Below are 17,811 nucleotides of genomic sequence, written 5' to 3'. Positions count from 1 at the left end.
TTGCTTTTAAATTTTATCTCTAAACAAAGAGATTGATGTTTATATATTCATGGGCTTTATGATAATAAAAATGATGTTTTATGCTTTCATTATATGCATTTTAAACCTGTGAATTATTCAACTGTGCTATTTATCTCTACCTTCAATACTGTAACTACGAGATACTTTTTCTGGCTCTATCCTTCAACCACCTAAATGTGGGGATTATTTTGAAAATAGTGAAAGGCAAGAATTTGACAAGAATAATTACCTCTCTGGATATCTCTTTTAAATAAAGGAAATTATTGGGGTCCCTGAGTGGCTCAGTCGGTTGAGCATCCCAACTTCAGCTCAGGTCATGATTTCATGGTTCGGGCGTTAGAGTCCCAGGATGGGCTTTGTGCTGACAGCTCAGAGCCTGGAGCCTCCTTCAGATTCTGTGTCTCCCTCTCTCTTTGCCCGTCCCCCACTTGCGCTCTCTCTTCCTCTCTCTCTCTCTCAAAAATAAAATAAACGTTAAACATTTTTAAATAAATAAATAAATAAAGATAATTACTTGGATCAAGTAACAAACATTTCACTTTCAGTTAAGACCATGACTCAGTATTAATTTATTACTGGACAATTGTGCATTTGCACTTTCTAGAAAGGGCTATCATCTTCTTCCCCACAATGAGTTAGATACTTGTACCCAAATTTTATAAACAGTACAATAATAGTATCTATCTTATTCATACTTCAGGTTTTATTGGTGATCATATTACTATGGACTCAATATCAGCTGGATATTAATAGATAGGCTAGCAGTATATTTACAGACAAGAATGATCACAGAAGAACATTATTCTGCTTTAAACTGTCAACCTATTGGTGCCTATAAATTTTATAGCCGGGTCTTTTTTTTTAAGTTTATGTATTTTTTTAATGTTAATTTTTGAGAGAGAGAGAGAGAGTATGAGCAGAGGAGGGGCAGAAACAGAGGGGGACATAGGATCTGGTACAGGCTCTGTGCTGACAGCAGAAAGCCTGATGCAGGGTTCAAACTCACAAACCCTGAGATCACGACCTGAGCTGAAGTGGACACCTAACAACTGAGCCACCCAGGTGCCCCTACTTATTATTTTTTTTAAGTTTATTTTAAGAGAGAAAGAACATGAGTGGGGGAGGGGCAGAGAGAGAGAGAGAGAGAGAGAGACAGAATCCCAAGCAGGCCCCGCACCAGCAGCACAGAGCCCAACCCCACAAACTATAAGATCATGACCTGAGCCAAAACCAAGAGTTGGACACTCAACCAACTGAGTCACCCAGGCGCCCCTTCATTTACTTGTTTTTAAGTAATCTCTACACCCAACATAGGGCTTAAACTCATGACCCTGAAATCAAGAGTCACACACTCTTATGACTGAGCAGACAGGGGTCCCTGTGCCTGTAAATTTCAAATACCCATATCATCTGCTTTACTTTGCCTATGAGCACACATAAGCATTTTAGAAATTTTTCTCTATTTTTTCCAAACTCAAAATGAAGCATGCAAAGTACTTAACTCCCATACTCTGATTATAGTTTATTTCTCCTAATACTATACAGTAGTAATTCAGTTTGGCCTCTGAAACCTCTAGGTTAAAAGAAACACTTTACCAGAGTTAAAGGGACACTTTGAGAAACAGGAGGTAGAGGGGTGCCTGGGTGGCTCAGTCAGTTAAGCATCTGACCTTTGATCTTGACTCAGGTCATGAACTCACAGTTTGTAAATTTGAGCCCCAACTTGGGCTTTGCACTGATGGCATGGAGCCTACTTGGGATTAAGTCTCTCCTCTCTGCCCCTCCCCTGCTAGTGCTCTCTCTTTTTCAAAATAAATACATTAAAAAAAAAAAAAAAAAACCCATGATGTAGATATAACATATCTATTATTGTAAGTATTATATATATTTTCATGATGTATATTCTTGAATATATATAAAATTTTTAAATGCCTGTTATACTCTGTATTTACTTAAATCCATTTATAATCATTAATTAGCATTCCTAGTATTTTTTAAAATGTTTATTTATTTATTTTGAGAGAGAGAAAAAGAGCACTTGAGCATGCTCATGGTCTTGAGTGTGGGAGGGGCAGAAAGAGAGGGAGAAAGAGAATCACAAGCAGGCTCTATGTTTTCAGGGTGGAGCCTGCCGAGGGGCTCAATCCCACAAACTGTGAGATCATGACCTGAGCTGAAGTCAAGAGTCAGATGCTTAACTGGCTGAGCCACTCAGGCCAGTTAAGCACCCAGTCCCTAGTATTTTAAAATCATTTCTTGGAAAAGATATTTGGACTTGAATTCAGAGCATTTGTGCTGGATTCTTGGCTCTCCTACTAATTCACCATTTGACCTGAAGCAAATAATATATCCTTTTTAGGCTTTAGTTTCTTCATCTATAAAATGCAGAAGGTGATGTCAATGTTCAGAGTTAGTATGAGGATTAAAGAGATAATATGTATGTGAAAGTGTTTTGTGAGCTATTAAGAGCTATAGAAATGTAAGAAGTGGCTATGAAAAGATGTGTATTATTATAAACCAAATCAAACCTAATGACATGTTAGTACTAATGTAGCTTTCTCTATCAAAAACACATTGGTGGGGCGTGACTCTTGATCTCAAGGTCACGAATTCGAGTCCCACCAACACATTGGGTTCAGTGTAGAAAAAAAGTGCATATTGATCTGAATGGTCACGTTAACTTGATTCCTTGGCTAGGGTGGTGATGCTGCTGGGGAGATACTTTGAGGCTATACAAATATCATGTTTCTGTTTTAACTTCTCTGCCCATTCTTTGGTGGATTTTGCCTGCAGCAATTACTGTGGTGTTCTTTTTTTTTTTTTTTAAGTAAATTATTTGTTTTTGAGACAGTGCAAGCAGGGGAGGGACAGAGAGAGAGGGACAGAGGATCTGAAGCAGGCTCTGTGCTGACAGCAGAGAGCCTGACATGAGGCTTGAACTTTCAAACCTTGAGATCATGACCTGAGCTGAAGTCGGATGCTCAACCGACTGAGCCACCCAGGTGTCCCCAAAGTAGTGTTCTGATGGTGATTTTCTATTCCCCATATTTCTTCTATGTTTAAATTTGGAATTCTTCAGAAAAGAAGAGCTGTTGCTTCTTTTTCCTCCAATGCCATTTCTTAATTCACTTACCGATATCAGTGGAGACTCATGGATATTTGTTTACCACTGCTAGATAATTTTCCCAAAAGAAATAAAAACATGTTCATACCAAAACCTGAAATTGCTTTATCTGTTTATATGTTTATAGTAGCTTTATTCATAGTCACCAAGAATTGATGGTGTTATAATTTTTTGGGTTAGAATTCAGTACTATCATTATTTTAGTTGTTTCAGCTTGGTTTTTTTCTGGTTGATTTCTATGTGTCTTTGATATGCTGTTTTTGTTTGTTTTTAAGCACTCTGGTAGCACAAGATCTCTAGGCTCATCTTGTATTTCCACTACTCCAGCCCTGAAATCAATTAATTCTCCAGGGAGCCCTGGTTCCTTTAAGAATAGGATTTAAAAGCTAAGACCTAGGGGTGCCTGGGTGGCTCAGTCGGTTAAGTGGCCGACTTCGGCTCACGTCATGATCTCAAGGTTCGCATGTTGAGGCTCCGTGTCTGGCTCTGTGCTGATAGCTCAGAGCCTGGAGCCTGCTTCGGATTCTGTGTCTTCCTCTCTCTGCCCCTCCCCTGCTCACCCTCTGTCTCTCTCTCTCTCTCTCAAAAATAAACATGAAAAAAAAAAAAAAGCTGAAACCTAGATGATATGCTCATTGCTACTGGGGCCCCACTGCTTGTAGCCCCTCTCAATGGAGTTAGGAAAAAAATCCTATATAATACATACACATCTAAATGTATCTAAATGTATCATCTAAATGTATCTATCATCTGTAAATAAACAAGAGTCCATATTGATACCTCTGACTCCAATTTAGCAACACAGAATTAATTCTAGCTTCCCACTCTTTCCTTATCTGTAACTCCTTTCTCCCAGTGAGAAATATGTCTCTGATTATCTGTAACATATTTACTTATTTGTTGAATACAAATAAAATAGATTATAAATAATATTATTATTAATATTGGAAACCAGGATAGCAATTGTTACCCTTTGGGAGAGAATAGTGACTCATTTGTGATACATATGGTTTGTGTACTTATGGTTATGTATGGTTACACATGGTTTGTATACTTTTCTGTATGTATGCTTACAGAAAATTATAAATTCCTGACATTTAAGAATGGCAGGCTGAGAAAAAAAATATTGCCAACGGTCTGACCTTGTCTTCTATTTCATCTTTGGTTTCACAGGAATTAAATTAAGAGGAAACTTGGGGCGCCTGGGTGGCGCAGTCGGTTAAGCGTCCGACTTCAGCTCAGGTCACGATCTCGCGGTCCATGAGTTCGAGCCCCGCTTTGGGCTCTGGGCTGATGGCTCGGAGCCTGGAGCCTGTTTCGGATTCTGTGTCTCCCTCTCTCTCTGCCCCTCCCCTGTTCATGCTCTGTCTCTCTCTGTCTCAAAAATAAATAAATGTTGGGGCGCCTGGGTGGCGCAGTCGGTTAAGCGTCCGACTTCAGCCAGGTCACGATCTCGCGGTCCTTGAGTTCGAGCCCCGCGTCGGGCTCTGGGCTGATGGCTCAGAGCCTGGAGCCTGTTTCCGATTCTGTGTCTCCCTCTCTCTCTGCCCCTCCCCCGTTCATGCTCTGTTTCTCTCTGTCCCCCAAAAAATAAATAAACGTTGAAAAAAAATTTAAAATAAATAAATAAATAAATAAATAAATAAATAAATAAATGTTAAAAAAAAATTTTTTTTAATAAAAAAAAAATTAAGAGGAAACTAAAATTCTATTATGTTTTAAGAAATTATTTATAGTTGATTTTTGAACAATACAGGTTTGAATTGTGTAGGTCCACTTATATTCAGAGTTTTTACAGAACAGTATGTAAAGATATTATTTATTCCTTATTATTTTCTTTAAAAATTTTTTTTAATGTTTATTTATTTTTGAGAGAGAGAGAGAGAAAGACAAAGCATGAGCAGGAGAGGGGCAGAGACAGGGACACAGAATCCAAAGCAGGTTCCAGGGTCTCTGAGCTGTCAGCACAAGAGCCTAATGCAGGGCTCGAACTCACCCGCTGTGAGATCATGACCTGAGCCAAAGTCAGATGCTTAACTGATTGAGCCACCCAGGTGTGCCTTCCTTATTATTTTCTCAAAAACATTCTCTTTTCTCTAGCTTACTTTATTGTAAGAATACAGTAAATAATACATATAACATACAAAATACCTGTTAATCAACTTTATGTTATTGGTAAGGCTTTCACTCAACTGTATGCCATTAGTAGTTAAGTTTTCAAGAGTCAGAAGTTACATTCATATTTTTTACTGCTTGGAGAGTTGGGGGTCCTAACTCCTGACCCCCTTGTTCAAGTATCAACTGTATAGATCTTCAGCTACACTGAGAAAGTAATTATTAAGTGTAATGATTTTGTGAAGAAAATTGTAAAACTTCCTAAGAAAATAGAAAGAAGACTTGACTTCCATAAATTCAAATATATATACATATATATGTATATATATTCAAATATATATACATATATATGTATATATATTCAAATATATATATACATACATATATATTTGTATATATATGTACATATTCTTAAGCTTGTGGTGAATACAGTAATTTTCATTGACAAAATAAAACATTTGTTGCCTCTTTTGGAAAAAAAAAAGACTTGAATAAACCAAGAAACATGTTTCAGCATAACAAAAAAATGAATGTTGTATATTGTTTCCAAATTAATTTATAGTTTTAGTTAAATCCCAATTAAAATCAAAGTAGAATTTATTTAGAAATAAAGCAATTCTTGGGGCGCCTGGGTGGCTCAGTCAGTAAGCATCTGACTTCAGCTCAGGTCATGATCTCGCGGTTTGTGGGTTTGAGCCCCGCATCGGGCTCTGTGCTGACAGCTCAGAGCCTGGAGCCTGCTTCAGATTCTGTGTCTCCCTCTCTGTCTGCTCCTCCCTGACTCACACTCTGTCTCTCTCTCAAAAATAAACATTAAAAAAAATTTTTTTTAAGAAATAAATAAAGCAATTCTAAAAGTTATCTACAAAAAGAAACAGAACAGTCAAAAATATTTTTCAAAGAAGGAAGATATGGTACCATCAGAATTGAAAGGTGAATTAGGTTACAGTTAAATAGTTATTGGTGCAAAATTTTTCAGATCACTAAAACAGAATGGAGAACTAGAAAGAGACCCTAATATATATTAGAATTTAAGTAACCAAAAGCACAGTGAGGAAAATGGTCACAAGGCATGGATAAACAATTCACATATACGTACACATATACAACAACACACAGAGCTCTTACAATAACAGTGTTTAACCACACTTGTAAATGGTAACTAAAACTATGAAATATTTTTAATCTATCAGATTGGCAACTATTTTGAAAAGTTTAATGCCATGTATTGGCAACAGTGAAAGGAACCAGACACTCTCATACACTGCTGCAAAATGTGTAAAGTGGTGGAAATCTTCCAACATTTTGATTCAGAAATCACTTCTAAGAATTTATCCTTCAGAAACACTGGCACATGTAAAATAACAAAATAAAAAAGGATAGAGTTATTTAATAAAACATTGTTTGTAATAGCAAAATATTGGAAACTATAAACACCATTAGGAGAAAGGTTAGATTAAGATCCATTCTCACAACAGAATAAAATGCAGCCTTAAATTAGAAACACTCTTGTGTACTCACATAAGGTGGTTTAGTAGAAGAAGATGTTGAAGAAGCAAGTATGGGATGACTGATGGATCTTAAGTCCCTGAAGGTGCAGAATAGAATGTGATCTAGACCAAAGATGCAGGATTTGGCTGAAGAAAGAAGTGGGGCACCCTTTACATTGTAAAGAAAGAAGAAAGAACCAAATGCAGAGCAAATAATAGAGCTTATTTTTCTCTCTTCACAAACCTCTTGGGCTTCACTGTAATCAATCCAGGGGTCTTCCTTTCCCTTCCCTTTCTGAAATCCCCAGTTCTCTAAATCTTCCAGGCTTCCAAAGCTTTTTACTGACATGTCCAGTCTCATACTATCCAAGAAGATACAACTAGGAATCATAATTTATATGTATTTACTGAGTTTCATGTGTGTGCAGAATATAGCATCAGGCTGTGATGGATACTAAGAACCATGATAATAGTGAAGTCGGACACATAAATACACACTAATTTACAAATGGTGAAATCAAGGCAGGTTTCTTTTTTTTTTTTTTTTTTCTTTGAGAAGAGAGACATAGAGCGTGTGCAAGTTGGGGAGGGGCAGGGAGAGAGAGGGAGAGAGAGAATCCCAAGCAGGCTCCACACTGTCCACGAAGAGCCCAATGCAGAGCTCAAACTCACGAACCATGAGATCATGACCTGAGCCGAAATTGGACGCTTAACTGACTGAGCCACCAAGGCGTCCCTCAAGGCAAGTTTTGGTAATTATTATAGCAGATGTACAAAGTGCCTTGGGGATATAAAAGAGAGGAAATATAATTATGATGGGAGCAAGGATTAAAATGGGCTTCACTGTGGTGCCTGGGTGGCCTGGTCAGTTAAGCGTCTGACTCTTAATTTCAACTCAGGTCATGATCTCAGATTGAGCCCCATGTTGGGCTCGCTGGCAGCATGGAGCCTGCTTGGGATCCGCTTTCTCTCCTTCTCTCTCTGCCCCTCCCCACATCCCCCCACACCCACATGCATCCACGTTCTTTCTCTCAAAATAAACTTTAAAAAGTAGTGGGGGGGGGGAATGGGGGAAGGAGGGCTTCACAAAGAAGGTAATATTTAAATGAGACCTTAAAGGAAAGACACTAAAGATACTATTTTCTGAGGGGTACAGATGGAAGCAAAGGGATTCCATAAGGAATGTGTGAACTAAGTTACAGAAAAGAGGGAGAAAGCAAATTAAAGATAAATCCATTTAACTCATTTTCCTTCTGTAACAATTGTATTCTTCCAACTCACATGAGTTAATTATTCATCCAACTTGAGTTTTGGAGACAGGATGTTTCAATCTCAATCTCATGTCTCAGTGACCTCTGGGTGACTCTGCAGCTTCTCTGGTACAAAGAAGGAGGGAATGTAAATGAAATTCTAGTTCCTTGGAGTAATGGGGGGGGGGGGGTGGAATGGATACCTTTGGAGAACCCTGAGCACAAGATTTAGTGAATCTCTCTGGAGACAGAAATTCATTTGTTGTAGTTTCTCATTAGTTCCCATTTGTCCTTCCTCTTATCCTACTAAAAATAGAATTAAAAAAAAAATTAGCTACCTAAATTGAAAGTGGACATGGTTGATACCAGTTGTAAAACATAACCAGGGCAAATTTTAAACAGCATTTGAAAATTATTGTGTATCTTCTCCTACTTCTAATTTCAAGCCATGTCAGCAGAAAGAAGATAAAAACTAGCTGATGCTCCTGAGTTAATATTATAGGTATGTTTAAAGTACCCATAGTTCACTGTTCCATTGGCTATCTGTAATCATGGTTTACATCAACACTATTACTAGAGAAAACCAATCACCAGGAAGTGAGGGTGGGACAAAATGGTTCTCTGACTCATAAAATCATTAATATGATTTTTAGGTTTTTTACATTATAAATCGTATCTTTTGCCCAAATTAAAGAGTATTTGGAACCCATGCATTTGCTTGAACCAAAGACAAACTACTGAAGTGAAGAGAATTAGGTTTTGACTGGTATGTTAGAATATTTTGCAGTTACGTATTTTGAGCCATTTACGTATTTTGAGCCATTTACAAGCCATCTGGCAAATGGAGTTGGAAAAGCTGGCTTTTAGAAAGGTCCCTTCCCATCTCTAAACCTTAAGCTGAAACCGTTTTCAAGTTGATGTTAAATAATTTATAATTTCAATTCATATTTCTGTAGACTTTTTTTTAAAAGTTTATTTATTTTGCGAGAAGGAGCATGTGAGCGAGAGTGGGAGAAGGGCAGAGAGAGAACCCCAAGCAGGCTCCACACTGTCAGCACAGAGGCCAATGCAGGGCTTGAACCCATGAACTGTGAGATCATGACTCGAGCCTAAATGAGTAGGAAGTTTAACTGACCGAGCCACACAGGCATCCCTAGTTCTATAGACTTTCTACTCTACTTCTCCTTTACTCTAATTAAGACGTGCTCTCATAAGAGAATTTGACATAGACAAAAGCAATGCCTACCTTTTGTATACATCCCTAACTGGAAATATTTCCCCATGTTTTCAGCTTACTTGACTCTTTGGGGGTGGGGCAGAAAGCAGTGGGAGGTGAACTGTTGTGGTTCTTTTTTTTTTTTTTTTTTAAAGAAACAGGGTTTTTTTTAACGTTTATTCATTTTTGAGACAGAGAGAGACAGAGCATGAACGGTGGAGGGTCAGAGAGAGAGGGAGACAGAATCTGAAACAGGCTCCGGGCGAACTGTTGTGGTTCTAATGTTCCTGCCTCCATCCCAAAGTCCTCCAAAGTAAGTCAGAATAGCTAACCTGCAACCACCTCCAAGAGGAAAAAGCTTAGAAGCATCTGTTCAGAATTCAAAATAGCTCACTCAAAAGTGAGAGCTGGCCGAACCACCATCATATTCACTAGCCATGTTAGGAAGGCTGGGTATTTTGGAGAAGGGTCATATGATTCCACAGTTCCTGAAAACTCTCCATCATGGCCAAATATGCAGCAAAAAGGATTCATCAATTAGTTACTGCTGTCAATTCATTAGAATAGCATATTCTTTTTCTGAAAACAGTACGATAGTGTTGAAAAAAATTCTTGGGGTGCCTGGGTGGCTCATTCGGTTAGGAGTCTGACTCTTGATTTCAGCTCAGGTCATGATCTCATGGTTGTGAAATTGAACCCTGTGTGGAGTTCTGCACTGGGCATGGAGCCTGCTTGAAATTCTTGCTCTCCCTCTCCCTCTGCCTCTCCCCTGCTCATGCTCTGTTTCTCTCTGTCTCTCAAAAATAAATAAATATTTTTTAAAAAGAACACAAGAATGAAAATGAGTATGAATGCCACTTATGAAATATTTTTAACAAAAAATTAAACTTGAAGCATAACTGGATCAAAAACAGGAAATTCAGGACAGAGAGACATGTTAAAGGACAGATGAGATGCAAACAGGAAAATGCAGTTTATAAACTGCAAAGAAAAAGCCAAAATGAAGTAAGAAAACATTAAGCAACTGCAAATATACCATTTATGAGGCAATTGGAGAAACTGAACCCTGCCCAGATATTTGAGTTTTTTTTTTTAACATGAGAATGATATTGCGGTTATATTTTAAAAATAGCCCTTATCTTTCAGAAATACATACTGAAATATTTATAGATGAAATACCTCAGATTTGCTTTGAAATAATTCAGTGGGTCATAGTTGGGGGAAGGGTGGGGAGATGGGTCATAGCACAGGTGAAAGAAATTTGTCCGGAAGTTGGTAACTTTTGAAGGTGGGTAATAATTATATGGGGGTTCAATGTGCTATTCTATTTTGCTGATGTCTGAAAGGTATTGCCATAATGAAATGGCATATAATTCCACTGGTGGGTTCCTATTCTAGGGCAAATATAATTAATCAACTTTTACCAAACCACTTCAAAATCCTGTTAAGAGCTCAGTGCAGCAATATACCAAAAAGTATTAAGCAAGCAGATATCGAACACACCCCTGGTTTTTACAGATGCCTCATTCCTTACAGCTCGGGCGATGAACTGTCACAACCAACTTGTTCCACTATAAGCTCATGTGCTCTTTGACACATATTTGAAGGCTGGCAAAACTTGATTTAAACCTTTAATAGTACACACAAAGAATCATTATCTTAATGGCTCATCTTATCCCTACCAAGGTAGCTGAACAAACAGGATGGGCAGGAATAATATTATAGCACAGAGGTTAAGTGCTCTTTTCTATTAGAACTCATTGGGGGCACCTGGCTGGCTCAGTCAGTAGAGCATGAGACTCTTGACCTTTCGGTTGTAAGTTTGAGGCCTGCGTTGGGTATAGAGATTGCTTAAAAATAAAATCTTAACAAAAAGAAAAACAAAAAAGAACCCACTGGCATTTGGCAACAGATAATAGAAAAATCAGCTTCCTAAAGTTTATTCAAAAGAAGTATTTTTTTCTTGCAGAACAAAAAGTTCAGAGAAAGACAAGTTGCTGGCATTGGCTCAACACATCAAGAATGTCAGGGTCTAGGTTTCTTGGACTTTTCCTCATTGATAAAACATAGCTGCTACATCTCCAGTCCTCTCATCTGTGATCCAGGGAGGAAGGCCAGGTACAGGATGGGCAGGTAAATAAAGCTTTGAAAGATAGACATATTTCTGTTTCCAACAAAATTGGGTTATGTTTTTAAAAGCAGAGAACGGATATTGTGTGGGAGACTAGCGGTGTATGCTACAGAACCCATTTAACCTGAGGTCTCCAAAATTTTATATTTTCAATGTTCTGGCTCATAATTGACCTCAATATATCTTAAATATATTTTTAAATGTTTATTTATGTATTTTGAGAGAGAGGGTGAGCCAGCAAGCAAGTGGGGGAGAGGCAGAGAGAGGGAGAGAGAATCCTAAGCAGGCTCTGTGCCACCAGCAGAGAGCCCACCATGGGGCTCAATCTCTTGAATGGTGAGATCATGACCTCAGTTGAAATCAATCTGAGTTGAAATCGTTAGATGCCTAACGAGCCACGCAGGACCCCCAATCCATCTTTAAGTAAAGCACAAACCTACATAGACAGATAGATGTATGTATGCATGTATGTCACAAATATGCATCAGGAATTTGTGACCACATTTATTTATTAGGATCCTATCTATATATTTTGATGTTTTGGGGTTTCAAAAGTGTCATCTCTGGGTTTTGAATCAAATTGATTAAGACAGGTGGAGTCACATTATCTACTTTGTTAGTGGTAAACTACATCAAAGAACTGTTTGGATTGGAAGATAAACTGGAATGCCTTTCTTCTTTCAAGGTACACTTTAGGACAGGTTTACGGGAAAAATTAAATGCACAGAGCACACTTACCCAATTTGTGAATCATACGCAAAACAGAAAGCCACATGGTGTGGAGAACCTCCATGCCTGCCTTTTAGCAGATGTTCCTGGGGAATGCCAATACAACCCAGGATTCCTTGGAAAGTGAGGTAAGCAAAATGACCAAAGCTCCGTGACCCTTAATATTTTATAAGCTCTGTTCTATTTTCTGGGCTCAGGCAGGAATGTGGAAAGAGACAGACATGTTGCCCCTGTGTGAAAGATAACTTTTAGGTTAGCAATTTTCATGAATGTCCTGAGAGTTGTCATTTTATGAGAATATTTAGTAAAGATTAGGAACCTGTGATAAAAGTATGAATGGGAAACACAAGCATATTATTTCTTACTGAAATATAATCCACAATAAATCCAAAATAAATAATCATCCAGAAAGACCTTGGTCTAAATAAACATGCTTCTCAATGAAGTACAATATGTTCTTAGCAGAATGTTTGCTTTTTCTCGGTTGGTTGCCAACAAAGCATCTACACACAGAGATTGCCAATGTTACACAAAAAATGTGTAAATATACATAGAAGATACACTCTGAAAGGGAAGATTGCAGTTTAGTGGGTGGAAGAAACTAGATCAGAGGTGAAGGTGACCGTGGTAAGATGTAGATAAGCAAGTGACAGAAGATGATCAAGATAGAAGATGTAAAGAATTGGTCCTTGTGATGGTTAATTTTACGTGTCAACTTGAATGGGTCACGGGATGAACATTATTTCTGGGTGTATCTATGAAGGTGTTTTTTTTTTTGGATGAGATTAGCAACTGACTAAAGCAGATTGCTCAGCCCAATTTGTGTGGACATCACCCAAGCCATTGGGGGCCTGAAAAGAAGGTGGAGGAAGCCAGAATTTACTCTTTCAGATTGGGCTAAACATAGGTCTTCTGCCCTCAGACTGGAACTTACACCACTGCTTTCCCAGTTCCCCAGCCTTTGGATTTGGGCTCGCACCAGTGGTTCTCAGAACTTTGGGTTCAGATTGTAACTATACCACTGGCTTTCTTGGGTCTCCAGCTTGCAGGCGGCTGTTGTTAGAACTTCTCAGCCTCCATAACTGTGTGAGCCAATTCAGTAAAATAAATCCCTTTTTATGTGTAAGTATCTCCTATTGGTTCTGTTTCTTTGGAAAATCCTAATAAGGTTCCCCCAAAAGTTTATTGGTTTCCTTTAACCTGCAAGCACATGAATAGCCCAATTCCTCACATGATGTGCATCATTGCCAGCAAGAAGAAACAAAAACAATCATCAAATGCTTTAATTATGAAGTTATTGGGGGAACACAATAAAGACAAATGCCAGGCCCCTGGCTCACATCTTAAACTGCAGAGTAGAACCCAGATTCAGATTATGCAAAACTATAGACCAGTCTGACAATGGAAACAAAATATCCTCATTGAAATTGCAAAATCTCCTCCCTGACTTAAAGCTCTTGGGTACGACCGGGGGGGGGGGGGGGGGGGGGGGGGGGGGGGGGCGGAAAGTAGCTGCTGAATGACCATTAAACTGCCCATGGATCAAGACACAAAGAAATCTGAAGCTCCAGTCTTAGAAATCCTTGTCAGTTGCCTTCCTATATTTTATTTTTACTTTGGTTTCCAGAATGGAAACATTTCCTTTTTGTGGAAAGGTTGTTTTGTTGTTGTTGTTTTGGGTTTTGTTTTGTTTTTTTTCCCCAGATGACTGAAATTAACCTAAGAGGTTCCCCAGAGTGAAAGGCTCAGGGACAGCCCTCTCCCTCAAATGCCCAGCTTTGTCACTATGAAGACTGTTTGTAGTGAACAGCCAGTCGACAAGAGGCAATTATTATGAGACTATGGCAGTGATTTGGAACACGAGCTTACAGGGAGGTCTTTGTTCTTGAAAACATACAGCTTGTTGAAATCGTATTTCAGTCATCAAGATACTGGAAGTCTTCTCACGTCCTCTCCCAGGGACAGGCCTACCTAGTGTGGTCTTCACTGGAGTCCTCTTGAGGTAAATGTAGGTAAAAAGCTAATTGATGTCTAATTTTCTTGAGCCTCATTTTATGCAGGTGGAAATGTCTTACAGTGACTTTAATATGATTGTCATGTTTTAAAATGTAACAATGTTCTTGGAGAGAAAAATTGCCATTCAAAGCCGGCAGGTAGTGTTTAGTCTCTTTAATTTGGCACAATATGAATACTGTGTCTCCCATTGTTATGGCAACACAGGATAAAAAATTAAGATATTAATATTAAAAATAATTATCCAAGGATCTTAATTAAGTGCTGGTGATGCTGTGGAAATTGGAAAGTGTTTTTTAAATGCCGACTGACATTTATTGTTATTTTTAAGTTAATTTATTTATTTTGTGAGAGAGAAAGCAAGAGTGAGCATGGGGATCAGGCAGAGAGATAGGGAGAGAGAGAATCCCAAGCAGGTTCCAGCTGTCATGACCCAGAACTCAGTCCCACGAAATGTGAGATCGTGACCTGAGCCGAAATCAAGCTCTTAACCAACTAAGCCACCCAGGCGCCCCAGAAAAAATTAGAACTTTTACACATTTTATATGTTGTTGATGAGAATGTCAAATGTTACAGCCACTTTGGAAAATAGTCTAGCGGTTTCTCAAAAGGTTAAACATAATTACGATACAATCCAATAGTTCCATTCCTAGGTGTATACACAAGATTAAGTTGAAAACATGTTCACAGAAACTTGGACATGAATGTTCATAGCAGTATTACTCGTAACAGCCCAAAACAGAAATAACCAAAATGTTTGTCAACTGACAAACTATAAAGAAAATGTATATTCATATCATGGGATATTATTCAGCAATAAAAATAAATGAAGTGCTGACACATGCTACAACTTGGATGAACCTTGAAAATATGATGCCAAGTCAAAGAAGTCAGTCCCAAAGGACCAGACATTGTTATTCCATTTATACAAAACGTCCAGAATAGGCAAATTTAGAGAGACAAAAAGCAGATTGGTGGTTACCAAGGTTAGAGGTGGACAAGGGGAGATTGGAGGCTAGATAGGTAAGGAGATGGGATTTTTTTTGGGGGGGGGGGGTGGGTAATGAAATGCAGTGATGGATGCACAGCCCTGTAAATAAAAGTCACTGAATTGCAAACTTTAAATGGGTAAATTGTATGATATGTGAATTACATCTCCATAAAGCTGTTTATTAAAAGAACACCCAGGGGTGCCTGGGTGGCTCAGCTGGTTGAGAGTTCAGCTCCTGATTTTAGCTCAGGTCATGATCCCAAGGTCGTGGTATCAAGTCCTGCATCAGGCTCTGGGATTGAGCCACACATCAGGCTCCACGCTGAGCATAAAGCCTGCTTAATATTCTCGCCCCCTTTCCTTCTGCTCCTTTCCCCTGCTCATGCATGCATGCTCTTTCTTGAAAGAGAAAGAAAGAAAGAAAGAAAGAAAGAAAGAAAGAAAGAAAGAAAGAAAAGAAAACCCAAATGTAACAATTCAAGCATATTCAAAGACTTAAAAATAAAATTTCAGAAAAAATAAGGCTTAGTATCTAATGGAAAAGGTTACCGTAAAATTACTTAGAATCATCTATTCTGGTATATTATCTTGAATTACAAAGTATGTTCCACCACTGACATAAATGTAATTTTTATACACCCAGTCAACTAATTTAGTTATCAACTGCAACAAGTTATCCCCAGAAAGAAATACTACTTAGAGGTCCACATTCTATGGGTTTTTATTGTCATTCATTCATAGATCCCCAGTGCCAATTCTCAAATGGCATTTCCCCACATTCTTCAGGAATGTGACTTCTAACATTTAATAAAAAATAACCATATTCAAACACAATTTCCAAATACTGCAAACATCTTGTTGTCATTCTGTACTTCAAGAGACAGGTCAATACTGACCTTGGTACACTTTCAACTTAACTGAAATGAAAGGTATTGTCTTTTGCTTTTCTGTTGCTAAAACAGGCAGCCAGAGGTAGCAAAGTGGGTAAAACTTGGAAGGTAGAGGCATTAAGAGGATGACAGCATAGGTTGCCTCTGAACAGATGATCTGTTTGGCCCAGGAAGTGAAGAAATGAGAACTGGCCAGAAGCCTACAAATGCAGACCTTTTGAACAACTCAGAGCAGAGGGTTTTACTGGTTTCCATACCTGTCACTCAAACTCCCCTGCTTGCACTCTTTCAAAATAAACAAACATTTAAAAAAATGCATAAATACTAATATGAACCATATGAAAGTGATGTTTTTATGGGTCAAGACAATTAAGTATCGGCAATTTCCTATGTTTCAACCTAAGTCACCCATCACGCAGGTTAAGAAACAGAACGTTACCCAGTTAAAACTATCACACTCCCCTCCTTCCTTCCATTTGAGGTGATTGCTCCCTTGAACTTGTCGATCATTCTCGTGCATTTTTTTGTGTGCACATTTCTAAAACTTAACCACTTGTCAGCATCCTTAAAGGTTTATATGCCTCTTATATGGTGACATCAAGTTATATGTATTCTGCTACTTGCATTCTTTGCTCATTTTCATTGATGTATTTTACTATACCTATGAACAATTTAACAACCTTTTCTGTTGGACATTTAGTTAGCGATTGTACTATTACAAAGAACACTATCACTTTCCTGAATATATCCCCTTGGGTGAATCGGCAGCACATTTTAAATTTTGCATTCTCTGATTCTAGGAACGTTAGGCATTTCCCCCTACATTTTACTGAACTTTTCTCTTATGTGAATTGGCTACATTCTTTACTTTTCTATTGGACTGTCTCCCTTACTAATTTCAAGGAGGATTTTATAGATATTAATCCTTTATTGGTCATATGCTTTGCAAGTATCTTTTCCCAGTCAGTGGACTGCTGAAACACTTTTACAACAGCTTTATATCTCAGTGGTTGGCAAACTACAGCCCGTGAGCCAAATCCAGCCCTCTGCCCATTTTTCGTAAAGTTTTGTTGGAACACAACCATGCCCATTCATTCACCTATTGCCTATAGCTGTATAGTTGAGACAGAGACCATATGGCCCTCAAAGCCTAGAATGTTAACTATCTGGCCCTTTACAGATAAAGTTCAGTAACTCCTGGTCTATTTCTTCAAGTAATTTACTTAACTGTTCCTCTAATTTTATACATACAGGGCTTCCTTTTCAATTAAAAAATTAATATGATGAACATCTTTATGACTAAATGTCAACTTTTTTTCCTTGGGGCTTTCAAATGGAATCCTGGATCAAAGTCAGAAAGAAAATGTAAGGCTTCTGAGATAACTTCATGACTTGCTTAAAGTTTTTCAATTTCCTTCCCATGACTATTAGACACACTCTTCTACCTTCCCAGCAATGAGCACTATTACAAAATTATTTGATCAAAAATGAAATCTGGCTGAAAATTACATGAGTACCAAGATAATTTCCTCTTATTTAATATTTTATATTTGGTATCTAATAAGGTTAAGTTCTCCCATTCTTTCCATTTTTCCCCCTTAGAAAAATGATGTATCTCCTACAGCCTCTTCATTCTTCAAAATGAACATGAGAATCAATACACTAATCAAGAACAAAGGTTCTTGGACAGACTTGCATCTAAATTCCAACTCTACTGTTAAAAACCATGGGACTTTAACCTAAATGTAAGACAGTAAGCCATGAAAATCCTCAAGGAGAAAGCAGGCAAAAACCTCTTTGATCTTGGCCGCAGCAACTTCTTACTCAACACGTCTCCAGAG

General features: G+C 38.2%; 1 long non-coding RNA gene across 1 annotated transcript; it reads left to right on the top strand.

Annotated features, from left to right (window-relative positions):
• Window positions 1-10,918: 10,918 nt before the first annotated feature.
• LOC125149647 (uncharacterized) lies at window positions 10,919-17,811 on the top strand. Its single transcript, XR_007145992.1, has 4 exons — window positions 10,919-11,349; window positions 12,033-12,204; window positions 13,781-14,078; window positions 17,573-17,811. It is a non-coding gene; the product is annotated as an uncharacterized LOC125149647 (long non-coding RNA).

This window comes from Prionailurus viverrinus, chromosome D3 (assembly GCF_022837055.1).
Source record: "Prionailurus viverrinus isolate Anna chromosome D3, UM_Priviv_1.0, whole genome shotgun sequence".
Lineage (NCBI taxonomy): Eukaryota > Metazoa > Chordata > Mammalia > Carnivora > Felidae > Prionailurus > Prionailurus viverrinus.
The sequence above is the reverse complement of the archived record's forward strand: the minus strand, read 5'-3'. Positions and strand labels throughout refer to the sequence as shown.